The sequence below is a fragment of the Hemicordylus capensis genome, chromosome 1, assembly GCF_027244095.1.
Source record: "Hemicordylus capensis ecotype Gifberg chromosome 1, rHemCap1.1.pri, whole genome shotgun sequence".
NCBI lineage: Eukaryota > Metazoa > Chordata > Lepidosauria > Squamata > Cordylidae > Hemicordylus > Hemicordylus capensis.
The window spans coordinates 344415692-344429668 of NC_069657.1; the positions used below are offsets into that span (position 1 = coordinate 344415692).

At 47.6% G+C, this 13977-nt stretch overlaps 1 long non-coding RNA gene across 1 annotated transcript in view; it reads right to left on the minus strand.

Moving 5' to 3' along the window:
- LOC128340505 (uncharacterized) overlaps positions 1 to 10830 on the minus strand; it is a 128951-nt gene extending 118121 nt beyond the window's left edge. Inside the window, exon 1 of the long non-coding RNA XR_008313762.1 lies at positions 10448 to 10830. This is a non-coding gene — a long non-coding RNA (uncharacterized LOC128340505). The remainder of the gene's footprint in view (positions 1 to 10447) is intronic.
- Positions 10831 to 13977: the final 3147 nt, after the last annotated feature.

Here is a 13977-nt window from a genome sequence, read left to right on the forward strand (position 1 = left end):
AAGTAAAGAGTGGAACTTGCAACTGCTTGAAGGTCTTGCCAGGGTAACATTGCCCAGACATGCAAATGATAGGTCAAGACCACCATCTTATCCCAAGCCTCTCTATAACCTCTCCACAATGGAGAGGGAAAGTATCTAACTCTAACCAGGATAAGGATTGAACTTATTGCAGATCCTTTAGTAATTAATGATGTGTGGTCCTTGTTTAAAGTAAAAATATTTGTTTTGTCATTCTCTTGCCATTCACTAAGTGGAGCCAATTAGTAAGCAGTATTGTTTTTAAATTAGTCAGTTGACTTCTATGAATTTGTACTGTTTGAATCTCGCAAGACTGTAATTAGTAATTTGGAGACCAGAACTAGATTTTGAAAGGAAGCTTGATTAAAAGAAATACTTATGGGAGTAAATTAGAGTGAATTCTAAAGTATTTCATTTGTACATCTCTGGTGAGATGTTTTTGTATGTGTTTTTTTTAAAATATAGGAATGAAAGTCAAGTTTTGTGATTGTGCCCATGAAAAAGATCAGTTTATAGAAATCAGTGATCAAAATGTTCTGACTCTGGAATGTGAACATAATAGCCCTGTGCATTACACACATATAGTCCATATAATTATTTGGTTGGTTCAGGTGATACTTTGTCCACTGTCCTAATGTACATGATACGGTTGTGCATGTCCCATGAATACGCAGTCCTTTACTTCTTCCTGGGACATGTTTCCCTAATGATGGGGAGGGGGTTGGTTCATCCAAACCACCCCTCTGCATATGCTACATTTGTGTTTCTATATTTGTGGCACTTGTAGAGGAAAAGGTGCTCTGACTCACCGGGAGGAGGCGGGAGATGCGCACTCATGTTGTGTGCATATCCTGATCATGTGTGCTAGGACCTGGGGGAAAAGTATCATCCAAACCAGCTGACTCTGTTCATTGAACATACAATGGGCATATAGTAGTACAGTTCTCATGTGTTCCTTGCATTTGAGGGGGCCTGTAATCAGCCTCACTTTTCAGATGGATGCATGTGTAGTCTATCACAGAAGAACATGTACATCTGCACAGAAACCTGTATGCACATCCAGTACAATGCCTGCATACAGCTTATGTGATCATCCTGATTCTTACCCTTAGAAAATATGAAGCAATGGCATAGATACTCCCAATACTAAAGTTGGTCTCACAGAATTACACACCTTTGAAAAAAAATTTCCCCACCCTTGTTCTGTTTATGGGCAAAATAAAAATAAAAATAAAAATTGTACAACCACGTTATCTGGTCTTATGTGACAAAAAGATGACAACCGATATGACACAATAGGGACTAAATACTAAAGTGTGCCGTCAAGTCGGTGTCAACTCCTGGCAACCACAGAACCTTGTGCTTGTCTTTGGTAGAATACAGGAGGGGTATACCATTGCCATCTCCCATGCAGTATGAGATGATGCCTTTCGGCATCTTCCTATATCACTGCTGCCTGATATAGGTGTTTCCCCAAATCTGGGAAACATACCAGTGGGGATTTGAATTGGCAACCTCATGCTTGCGAGTCAAGTTATTTCCCAGCTGCACCATTAGGTGGCTTGGGACTAAATACTAGAGATGTGCAAATCGATTTGAGTTGAATTGATTTGAACTTGAATTGGGGTGATTTAATTCAAGTGATTCAAACTTGAATTGAATCACCTCTGAGAGTAAAGAGCCTGATTCGAGTTCAAATTGAATCACCCCCAATTTGAGCTTGAATCTATTGGAGTGGTTTGAGTGGTGAGCGCCATTTTGGAGGGCTGTTTTTCCCTTGCTGTTTGTTTTACTGGCACTGGCTTCCCATTGGCTTGAGATCTTCTTGCTTCTTGGTTGGCTTGTTATAATTCAAATCAAGTGTAATGGGCAACTGTGCCCCCATTGGATGGGGGAAGGAGCAGGGAGTGGGGAGGCCAAATGGGGGAGTTCCAAAATGTATTTAAGGGGCTGCCTGGAGGCAGACAGAGAGCTATTTGTACTTCAGGAGAGAAGGATCAGTGAGAGTGCAGCAGCAGCACTGAGAGCAAAGGTGGCCTGAGCCTGCCTACCTGCCCCACTGAGTGGAGAGACAGAGAGTGCCTGTCAACTTGGCTTCCCTCCCTCCTTCCCTCCCTCCTTTTTTCTCCTTTTGATATACAGTTGTTTCTTTCTTTTTCTACTTTTCTTTAAATTGTACCAGCCTTAGTGGCCTTAACTGGGTGCTGCTTGGAATTTTATTTTATTTGGATTTCTTATTCTTGCTTGTAGCCAGCCCCCAGTGGTTTAATAACTGGTGTGTGTGTGTGTGTGTGTGTGTGTGTGGTTTTGTGTGTGGGGGGATGTTGTTTTTTGGTTTTTTGTATGTTTGTTTTTTTCAGCCCCAAGCTGCACCTTTGCTGCTACTGGGGATTAATGTTTGGTTTTTGTAGGCTGGTGTGTTCTGTCTGGTACCCAGTCTTCCACTCTCTCTCTGTTTCCCTTTTGGGTGGTGGGTTGTTTGTTTTGATTGTTTGGATGGGTTTCAGCCACCTGCTGGCACCCACCTCCCCAGCTATTGAGTCCTGGTGTCTGTCTGCTCAGCCCTGACTGCCTCCAAGAGCAGCACCTGGCAGACTCCAGCCAAAGGCGCTGGAATGGAAGCCCCGAGCTGTAGATGCTGGAAGGTGAGAGCCCCCATGGTTAAGTTACTAGCACTCAAAATTATTTAAATAGGACTTATGTAGCAGAATGACTAAACCTTTGTCTCAGAGCAAGCCCATGTGAGGGGAAGAAATATGGAGAATCATCCCCTCCATGCTTTCCAGAACAAAGGCTGCTCCTCAAAAACGTTCCTGTACTTCTGATAGTTTATTCACTGCTACCACCACCCGAAGCATGAACAGAGTTTGACACACACACACACACACACCCACTGGGCTTCAGTGGAATTCCCAGGGAAACTCTTTCCTCTGCTATTGGAAAAGTATAAAAGCCTTCCACGTGCAAGCTTACGTATGATGAGAAAACTGGTAGGTTGCTGAATGATCTGAGACGTGTTTTGCATCTCAGAGAAAACCCCTCTCCAGCCCCCTTTTGCCCTTAGAGGCTAGTTAAAATTGCAAAGAACAAAAGGAAAAATAAACTTTTTTCAAAATACTACAGACAGCTTCGGTCTGAGGCTCCCACAGCTTTTAGTTACTGGTAAAAGAAATGCTCTGTAGTTGCAAGAATATTTCAAAAAGCACCCGCAGATGATATTTGGGGCAACACACTTTAAAAATCGTGGTTACTGGATGGATGGGCACAGGCTAGCGTTTTCTTAGCATAGTTGCATTACAGATAGACAGTCCTAGAACAATATCAGGGATATGCAAAGTACATGAAAGGAAAATAAATGTCTAATGCAAACTGACCAACAAATGGTTCCCTAGGCTGAATCCCCTTTTCCTTGAAAACTCACCCATCACCCGATGAGAATCAAGCTTCCTACAATCCTATGTCTCAAGGATCTGCAGTTGTTTCTTCAGCCATACTCCATGGCCACACATCCTGCAGCAAGCCCAGCCTAGCATCTTACTAACAAAGGACCCTTCTCTTCCTTCTCATGGTCCCCTAGGTCCCACCCACCTGGTGTGTGGATTGCTGATCCCTGGACTTTACCAGCCTGTCAGTCAGGACAGCGTTCACTTCCAGTTCACTCTTTAGGGGAAAGAAGGGGCTGATCAGAGGCTGATATTAAAAATTAGTTTGAGGAAGGGGAGGTGAGTAGTGGCAGGAGCGTAGGACAGGAGGGGTGGGTTTGGGATAGACAGGCCACAGTAATCCCCTGCCCTTTGCCTTCTCATCCTTAGCCTTACCCTAATGTTGCTCAGTGCCCTAAAACAAAGCCTCACCCCAACCAAAATAAAACCCCACCCATCCCCAAATAAAGACACAGGAGAGCAGGGGAAAGAACTCCAAGCATCTTATGACATCAAGGATGTTACAGCAATAGGCCTGGTTTGTCCTTGGTTAGCGGCAAGGCACCTGCTCCTGCTCCCAAGCAGGGGAAATTGCCTGTGTAGTGGGTGTAATTGGTGAGCAAGCGGTCTGGTCATCCAGAACCTCATCTCAACACCCAGGCCATTGGGGAGATGATCACTTTGGACAACCAGCCATTCCAGGAAGTGGAGAATGCTGGCTTCCACCAGCTGCTCGGGCTGCTTGCCCCCGACTACAACATCCCCTCATGCACCACCTTCAGTAGGTGGGTGGTGCCCTCTCTGTTCTGAGTGTGCAGGGATGCCATGTTGGAGTTTCTGTGCTCAGCAGCCCCTGACACCAGCATGCACTTCACTGTGGATTTGTGGACAGGTCCCAATGGGAAGTGTGTTGCTTTCCTGTCCCTCTCAGCACACTGGTGGGGGCAGGAGAGTGAAAGGACATCTGATGCTGGTGGTGTGGACAGCCCCTCCCATGCAGCAAAACACAGGTGGGCTGTGTTGCATGTGGAGGTGCTGGACAGATGAACTGCCATGGCTCTCCAGGTGGGGGGATGGCTGTCCAGGCAGCCAAACCTTCTCTAGGGGTTCATGGTCACTGACAATGCTGCCAACATAATGAAGGCAACCGAGCAGGGTCAGTTTGTGTCTATCCATTGTATGGCACACATTATGAACCTGGTCATGCAGGATGCTCTTGGCCCTTCTAGGGCTACGGCCAGGTAAGACATCCCAGCTGCAGGCACTGGACACCATCCTGCTGCTGCCACGGCTGCTCTTGTGGAAAGGTGCCACAAGATAGCAGCATTCTTCCACCAGAGCAAAAAGCATAGGCAGATGCTCAAGGAGAGGCAGCTAGAGCTCCACCTACCTGAACACCTGATTCTTCAGAATATTCTGATCTGGTGGAACTCCACCTATTTGTTGCTCCAGGTGCCTGCAGGAGCACGAGGCAGCCATCCATGCCCTGGAAATGAGGCATGGCTTGGAAGTGTGCAACCTATTCTTTTGTTTGTATGCCAAGAAAGAAATGCAGAGTCAGGCTTTGCCTGCTGCTTTTTTCCTCAAGAAGATGATTAGTGAGCTCCAGACCATGCTGACCACTCGGGAAGCAATCACTTTGGCAGGTCGGCTGAGAACTGGAGTGTTGGATTGGACTGGGTGCATTGGCAGAACATGTTCTGTCCTGCCCAAGAATGAAGGGCAAAGCAGTCACCCCTGACCAGCTGCCCAGGGGGAGGGAGCTCTTGGTTTCATAGGTTAGGCAAGAAGAGGAGAGGAGGCTGGGCTGCAAACAGGAGGAAGGTGCTGGAGCACCTACTGATAGTGTGGAGTCCACCCCTAGCAGCAGCAGCACTACTACTTCCCAGTCCAGCAGTGTGGTATTCCTGGCAGGGCCAAGTGAGCCATTGGTTCTGCCTCTGTGTTCCACTTGGTGGTTCATGGAGAGGTTTCTTGGTGCCTTGCCAGGGGATCGGAAGAAGCCCACCAAGCCCTGCAGCAGTTTTGAGCAGTGTGTGCTGCAGTACCTGCAGGAGCAGATGACAGGCTTCTCCCGATGACAGGCTTCTCCCGGTCAGGCTTCTCCTGATCTCCTGGCAAGGCACCAAGGAGATGGAGCCAATCCAGTTTTGGGCAACACCTTACCAAATCTGGCTGGACTTGGCTGGCAGTAGTTGCCAGACAGTTCCTCTCGTGCCCTCCGACCAGCGTCCAGAGCGAGAGGATGTTCTCCATTACTGGGGGCATGGTGACACCCCATCACACATGCATGGATGCTGACATGGTGGAATGGCTGATCTTTCTAAAGGCCAGCCTCCATCTGCTGGGCGATCCCAAGCTGGCCATGGAGTGTGAATGACTCACAGTCACCCCCACCAACTGCAACACCCTTGGTATCTCATCCCACCCTGGCCAACTCCAAACCCAGATGTGTCACAGTCTGCCAGTTAGTGCTGCTAATACATGCAGAGGTGCATGCACACCACTGCCATGGCCAATAATGAGATGATGTACTGCTGCTCTGACCCATGTGTCAGGCTGTCAGCCGGAGCCATGAGTCATTCACATGGACTTAGCACTAATCTGAGCAAAGGCATAGGGAACTTGGCCGCATCCAGAGGACAAAGTCCTCTGGTGGCTTCCCTGTCCCCTAGGCTTTATCATCATGCATGCAAACCGTGTGTGCACCCCAAGCCACACTCCCTGCATCTGACATCAGATGCAAAGGGGTAGGGCCAGTGCCTAGAACGGCATCCATCAGCCCTGACAGAACTTCCCTTCCCCAGTCAGCAGTTCATGGAATCACTGACTGGGAGCTCCTTTCCCTGCCTTGTCAGGGAGGCAGGGAAAGGAGCTTCTAATCAGCAGTTCCACAAACCACTGACTAGGGAAGGGAAACTCTACCGGGGCTGACCAGCCCCACTCTCATCATTGGCCCAGTCCCTTGCATCAGACATCAGACACAGGGCTGGGAGAATACCCAGGAGAGGGTCAATTTGGACTCTCTCCCATCCCTTCCCAGTCAGCATTTCATTGAAACCCTGGTTGGCTGGGCTCACCACCACCACCACCCCCTGTGCCCAGCACAGCCAGCATTTCAGTGAAACACTGGCTGGAGAGGAGAGGGGTGTGCCAAGCGCTCCAAGCTGGCAAGCACTTTGTTCACCGACTGGGTGTGGAAGGCACCAAGGGGCACCCTGGCCAAGGGTGAGTGGAAGCCTTGGCATCTCCCCCAAATCCTGGTGGCCAGGGGACATTCATTTACTCTATAGTCCCTACACCCCTGAATCTGAGGCCATGGTGTTATCCAGATACAGGCAGGCAGGCAAGGTGTACACTGGAGAAGAAGAAAAGAAAGAAGACTATAAGAGTACAAGCAAAAGTGCAAGTTTCCCCCCTCTTCAATCCATTGGTCCATCAGGCCATGACTGCTTTGTCCTCCTGTCTCTCTGTGGCAAGCAGGCAGTAAAGAAGGAAGGAAGGTTTGAATTTGGGGTTTTCTCAGCACTGAGTAAGTACAATATGCTTGCTGTGCTATTGCTTGTGGTTAACTATCTGGTTTTGCTGGATCTCAAATAGACAAAGGCAAAGAACTTGGGTGTCTGCTTTCAGTGAGTTGTGGTTTGCTTTGCTTGTGAGATAGTGTTGTGGCAACAAATGGACAGTGGCAGTTCTCCCTGTGCGCATGTGTGTGTGTGTGTGTGTGTGTGTGTGTGTGTGTGTGTGTAATATTTCTTGGTGATTGCTATGATGAGATCCATGTCTGGGCTTGAGACTAACTTGTGCTTCACAATCACTGCTCTAGGCTACTCTGCAATCTCCATTGCAAGGTCTACTCACTCAGTCAAAATGTGGCTGAAAACATTCTAGTTGAGCTTATGCCTATGCTTGCTGGCTGCGAAGGGTGCTGCTGCTGTGGCAGCTGTTCCAATGCTGGAGTAAGGAGTAATAACTGTGTGAGAGAGAACTTGTGCCAGTGATGCTACTAGTGCAGGCAGTGTGGCTGGCAGTAGATTCTGGGTCAGGCATTCTTTTTTGGCCATTTCTTGATTGTGTGTTTGGCAAAATGTGTTGTTCTGTGTTGGGAGGCAAGCACTGTGTGTGCAACAACTGTCACATCTGTATGACATATTTCTCGGATGTCCAAGTCATTAACTTATTGGCTCCATTTCCTTCTGAAATATCTGCCACCTGCTAAGAGACAGCATTAGGGGCTGTACAAACTTATCTTGCAGGGTTTCCCAGCTTTTGGTCCCCAGAAGATGTTGAGCTATAACATGCATCATCCCCACCACAATGGCCTTTGATCCTTTGGTTGAGAACCCTGTCATATTGTGTTCAGATTTATTTTTTCCTTCTACAGGTAACAAACATTAAGTCCTACTGTGCAAAGCATATGCACACTGAACTACAATTCTTGCAAACAATATAATTAAGTAATGTGCAACTGAAGCTCATCCATGTTTACCAGTAAAGAGTTCCACAAAAAACTAAGTGGAACTTGCTCCCTTCTAAGTTAAACAGATTTGCAGCCATAAAATTCTAGATCAGGTCTGGTCCCCACCTGCAGCAAAATGGTATGATAGACTCCTGAGGTGGTAGAGTGGACTGTACCAGTTTAGATGGCAGGTGGGGGGTGCCTTTTTATTTCTATGCATCCTCATACAAAAATGGGGAATGGTGGGGGGAGGGGGCTCTAGCCCAATCTGTTCCCTGGGAGTTCTCCACACAACAGGTTTTACTGTTTGTTCTCTGCGAGGCTTTACTGTGAACTCAAAGTTGTCCCAAAAATCCGACACAATTTTAAACCCCAGATATAACTCATAGGAACAGAGGAAGCTGCCATACACTGAGTCAGACCATTGGTCCATCTCACTCAGTATTGTCTACACAGACTGGCAGCAGCTTCGCCAAGGCAGGAATCTCTTTCAGCCAAACCTGGATTAACCATAAGGCAAAACAAGCATGTGCTTAGGGCATCAAAGGAAGGGGGGGGCACCACAGAATTTTCCTCCTAACTATAATGCCCTTAACTCTTTCACTGAACCTAAGAACATAAGAACAGCCCTGCTAGATCAGGCCCATGGCCCTTTTAGTCCAGCATCCTGTTTCACAAAATGGGCCACCAGATGCCACTGGAAGCCTACAGGCAGGAGTTGAGGGCATGCCCTCTCTCCTGCTGTTACTCCCCTGCAGGGGCGTAGCAAGGTTGGAGTGGGCCCAGAGACAAGATTTTAAAATGCCCCCCCCCAAGTCCAGGGCCTCCGCACACCCCAGGCCCCCAAGGATTTAAGTCTGATATTCCAAAATAAGTATGCTGCCTGCAAATACATTTCACTGAATACACACACACGTCACAATATATAGTGATATACATCGAGTACTATACATTTGTTTTACTTTTAATGCCTAGAACACACTAGAAAGATGAATGATTAAAATGGGCCCCTCGCTGCAGATTAGCAAAGGAGACTTTCAACCATGCAGGGTGATAGTGGTGTGCCCGAACCGGTCCGGCGGCCATTCCAAAGAATGGCCGAACTGCCGGACCGGTTCGGACTGGGCTGGTTCGGGTCCGGGTGGGGGGTATATCTTTAAGGGCGGGGAGGGCTTGCTTAGCCCTCCCGCCTCCTTGCCCCCGCCAGCGCCCGTATTTAACATTATAGGGGCGCTGGAAACCAGCGCCCCCCCCCCCGCCGCCGCCGCGAAATCACTCTTAAAAACATCCAGCCCTCCCTCCCTCCCAGCTAGCTGCCCGCCCGCCCCCCCACCCACCCACCCAGTCGCTCACCCGGTCGGTAGATACTAAGCGAGAGGAGCTCCGGCACAGAGCTCCTCTCGCTAGGAAGGCCTCCGGGAGAATGGTGGCTTGCGCGCGCGCGCATGCGCGCGCCGCAAACCACACCGTTCTCCGGAGGCCCGGTCTACCCGCCGGGAAAGGGCCGGGTAGACCGGGCCTCCGATCTCTGGGTAGACCGGGCCTCCGATCGCCGGAGGCCCGGTCTACCCAGCGATCGGAGGCCCGGTCTACCCGGCCCTTTCCCGGCGGGTAGACCGGGCCTCCGGAGAACGGTGTGGTTTGCGTCGCGCGCATGCGCGCGCAAGCCACCATTCTCCCGGAGGCCTTCCTAGCGAGAGGAGCTCTGTGCCGGAGCTCCTCTCGCTTAGTATCTACCGACCGGGTGAGCGACTGGGGGGGTGGGTGGCTGGGGGGGTGGGCGGGCAGCTAGCTGGGAGGGAGGGAGGGCTGGATGTTTTTAAGAGTGATTTCGCGGCGGTGGCGGCGGCGGGGGGGGGGGGCCGCTGGTTTCCAGCGCCCCTATAATGTTAAATACGGGCGCTGGCGGGGGCAAGGAGGCGGGAGGGCTAAGCAAGCCCTCCCCGCCCTAAAAACAAGGCCCCCCTTCGGTGCCGGTCCGGACTTCTCCGGACCGTGCACATCCCTACAGGGTGAACCTATGTTTGTTTTCTCAGAATTCTGAACAAATTCAGTCAAGTTTGATTGCAGGAGGTTTTTCACAGGAGACTTTTAAAGCGCTTTAACACACATCTCCTCTGGAATAGAGGTGCTGCATTCACATGTTGGCCAGATTTACCCTGAAGTCCCTGCAAGTTATTGGGGAGCAGTTCACACACAAGAAAAATAAAATAAAAGCACCACACATGCTTCACAGTTCTCACTCAGACCTTCTGGGTTGCAAAACAACTTGAACATAAGTGCATTTATAAATGAATGAATGAATAAATAAAATTAATAAAATACTGTTCCAGAAGTTTCTGCAATTTTCTGCCATGAAACAAACCACTTATAGGACTTTTTAGATAGTTTTTTTAAGTCAGCAAATTTTCTAAGCTCTTTCAAAATAAATATTCAGAGACTTCTCGGTCTCTCCCCCCCCCCCCATATCCAAGCCCTATGGCAAGCAGATCCCTATATATGGGGGGGGGGCGGGAAAGGTAACCACAAAAAGGAGTTCACACTCTACCTGGCAAATGCTGGTCTGGGTTAAGCAGATGCTGGTCTGGGGTCTTCTGCTGCAGAGGACACTCTGGCTGCCTCCTCCTTCCTGGCTTGCTTGGGCCCTACTCGAGTTCAGGCTTCACTGCGGCCTACACGGAGGCCTCCGTGGAAGCCCCGCCCACCCGCCGATCAGCTGAGAGGCGGGAGAAAAGGAGCTCTTTGCAGCTTGCCTGCTGCTTCGATTGCGGCCAGCAGAACAAGCAGGAGAGACGGCGAAGAGGGCAAGTGGCTGAGAGGCTATGGGGCTGGGCAGGGGGCAATGGGGAGTCACATGAGGTGCCTCTGGGGTGCCCCTCCAGGCAGTGGGGCCCCCAGACAACTGTCTCCCCTTGCCCTATCATTGTTACGCGCCTGCTCCCCTGCAACTGGTACTCAGAGGCATCCTGCCTTTGAGGCTGGAGGTGGCCTACAGCCCTCCAACTAGTAGCCATTGATAGACCTCTCCTCCATGAAGTTATCCAAATCCCTCTTGAAGCCATCCATGTTGTTGGCTGCCACCACATCTTGTGGCAGAGAATTCCACAAGTTGATTAAGTGTTGTATAAAAAAGTACTTCTGTTTGTTGGTCCTCGATTTCCTTGCAATCAATTTCATGGGATGACCCCTGGTTCTAGTGTTATGTGAGAAGGAGAAGAATTTCTTTCTATCCCTTTTGTCCACACCATGCATGATTTTATAGACCTCTGTCATGTCTCCCCATAGTCATCTTTTTTTCTAAACTAAATAGCCCCAGGTGTTGTAGCCTTGTCTCATAAGAAAGGTGCTCTGGGCTCCTGATCATCTTGGTTGCCCTCTACTGTACCTTTTCCAGTTCTACCCCTAGCAGCAGCACCACTACTACAGGTGTGGCTGCACCATAGTTTTGTATAAGGGCATTATAATATTAGCAGTTTTATTTTCAATCCCCTTCCTAATGATCCCTAGCATGGAATTGGCCTTTTTCACAGCTGCTGCACATTGAGTCGACACTTTGAATGAGCTGTCCACCATGACCCCAAGATCCCTCTCCTGGTCAGTCACTGACAGCTCAGATCCCCATCAGTGTATACTTGAAGTTGGGGTTTTTTGTCCCAATGCGTATCACTTTACACTTGCCAACATTGATCTGCATTTGCCATTTTGTTGCCCACTCCCCCAGTTTGGAGAGATCCTTTTGGAGTTTCTCACAATCTGTTTTGGATTTCACTACCAGAAAGAGTTTGGTATCATCTGCAAATTTGGCCACATCACTGCTTACCCCTACTTCTAGATCATTTATTAATAAATTAATAAGCACTGGTCCCAGTACAGATCTCTGGGGGACCCCACTTCTTACTTCTCTCCATTGTGAAAACTCATTTATCCCTACCCTCTCTTCCCTGTCTTTCAACCAGTTTGCAATCCACACATGTACTTGTCCCCTTATCGCATGACTGCTAAGTTTCCTCAGGAGACTTTGATGAGGAACTTTGTCAAAAGCTTTTTGGAAGTCCAGGTAGACTATGTCAACTGGATCACCTTGATCCGCACACTTGTTGACACTCTCAAAGAACTCCAAAAGGTTTGTGAGGCAAGATCTATCTTTGCAGAAGCCATGCTGGTTCTCCCACAGCAGGGCCTGTTCTTCTAGGTGTTTTACATTTTTATCCTTGAGGATGCTTTCCATCAATTTGCCTGGAACGGACGTTAGGCTAACCAGCCTGTAATTTCCCGGATTGCCCCTGGATCCCTTTTTGAAAATAGGTGTTACATTTTCTACCTTCCAGTCCTCTGGTACAGAGCCTGATTGCAGGGATAAATTATATATTTTGGCAAGGAGGTCGGCAATTTCACATTTGAGTTCTTCGAGGACTCTTGGATGGATGCCATCTGGCCCTGTTAATTTGTGTGTTTTCAGTTTTTCCAGACAGTTGAGAACATCATCTCTTGTCATTTCTATCTGACTCAGTTGTTTAGCCTCCATCCCTGAAAGGTCTGGTTCAGGAACAGGTATATGCTCTGTATCCTCTGCTGTGAAGATGACACAAAGAACTCATTGAGCCTCTCTGCAACCTTAATAATCCCTTTCACTCCCTCATTGTCTAATGATCCAACCGCCTCCCTGGCAGGTTTCCTGCTTCTGATGTATTTAAAGAAGTTCTTGTTATTCTCCTTGATACTTTTAGCTAAATGTTCCTCAAACTCTCTTTTCTCCTCCCTTATTGTCACCTTGCATTTCTTTTGCCACCTTGCATTTCACTGCCAGACTCAACTTTAGTCGATTTTTTGTAATTGTTTTTATCTGCCATGTTTGACTTTACTCTGCATTGTTAAAAAAACGTTTTCTTTGGCTCGGTGAGCGACTAAAGTTTTGAGAAACTACTAAACTATGTATCTGAAGTAAAAAGTCATGGATTTACAAAAGATTACTGTAACGAGCAGTACAAAATATTGATAAAACTTCATGTAAAAGATGGTCGTATGTTATGATGTCTTGAAGATGAAATTTTTTTCTCAATCATTCCTTCTGTTGCGGCTCTTTATAATAAATTATAGGCAGTGGAACTGTTTTGTTTTACCTCAAAAAATCTAGATGAAAACTTTTTAAAATTTAAATAAATATTAAGGTATAAGTAAATAATTTGCTTGAATCTTAATGTCTTGTCAGTTAAGCAATGGAGGGGGCCAAGGGAGGGCACCATTGTTGGGCTGTGCATAGGGCATCAGTTGCCCTTAATCCAGCCCTGCTCTCAGCCTTATCTTGGAGATGCCAGGGAAGGAACTTGGAGCCTAGATGCTCTTCCTAGAGCAGCTCCATCCCTTAAGGAGATTATCTTACAGTGCTCACACTTCTAGTCTCCCTTTCATATACAACCAGGGTGGACACTTCTTAGCTAAGGGACAAGGCATGCTTGCTACCACAAGACCAGCTCTCAAGACCAAGTCAGGCTATACTCTAATGTGCAGTGAAAAACCCAAATTGTGTGTGAACTGCTCCCCGATAACTCACAGGAACTTCAGGGTAAATCAGCCCAATATGTGAATGCATCCCCTCCATTCTGGAGCAGATGTGAGCTAAAAGACTTTAAAAGCCCTATGTGGAAAACTTCCTGCTCTACAGTATTCGTTTTCTGCTGGGAGAGAGGGGTTTTGTTTGTTTGTTTTTGTTTAAATGAAGGAAAACATTAAAAAAAGGCATCACCCATTCTGTCACTCCAGTTTTCTCCCAGATTATTACCACCTCATTGTGCTAGATGTGTGGACCAGATTTTACAAGTATCTTTGGACAAAATTTCCTTTTCTTCAATTACCTTAGAATACATTTATAAAATCTACTGAGTAAGAAATGAGAAATGCTTGTTCTCCCTCCGTAAATTGTTTTGCATGTTTTAACATCACATGATTCTATTGTTAAAGATCTAAAGAATAAGCTGCTTACTAATGACCACAAGATCATTTAAGATAACTCAAAGGCAGTTATATCTAAAAAGGACACCAGACAAAATGTCATCATTTGCATTCCCTGCAAGTTAAACA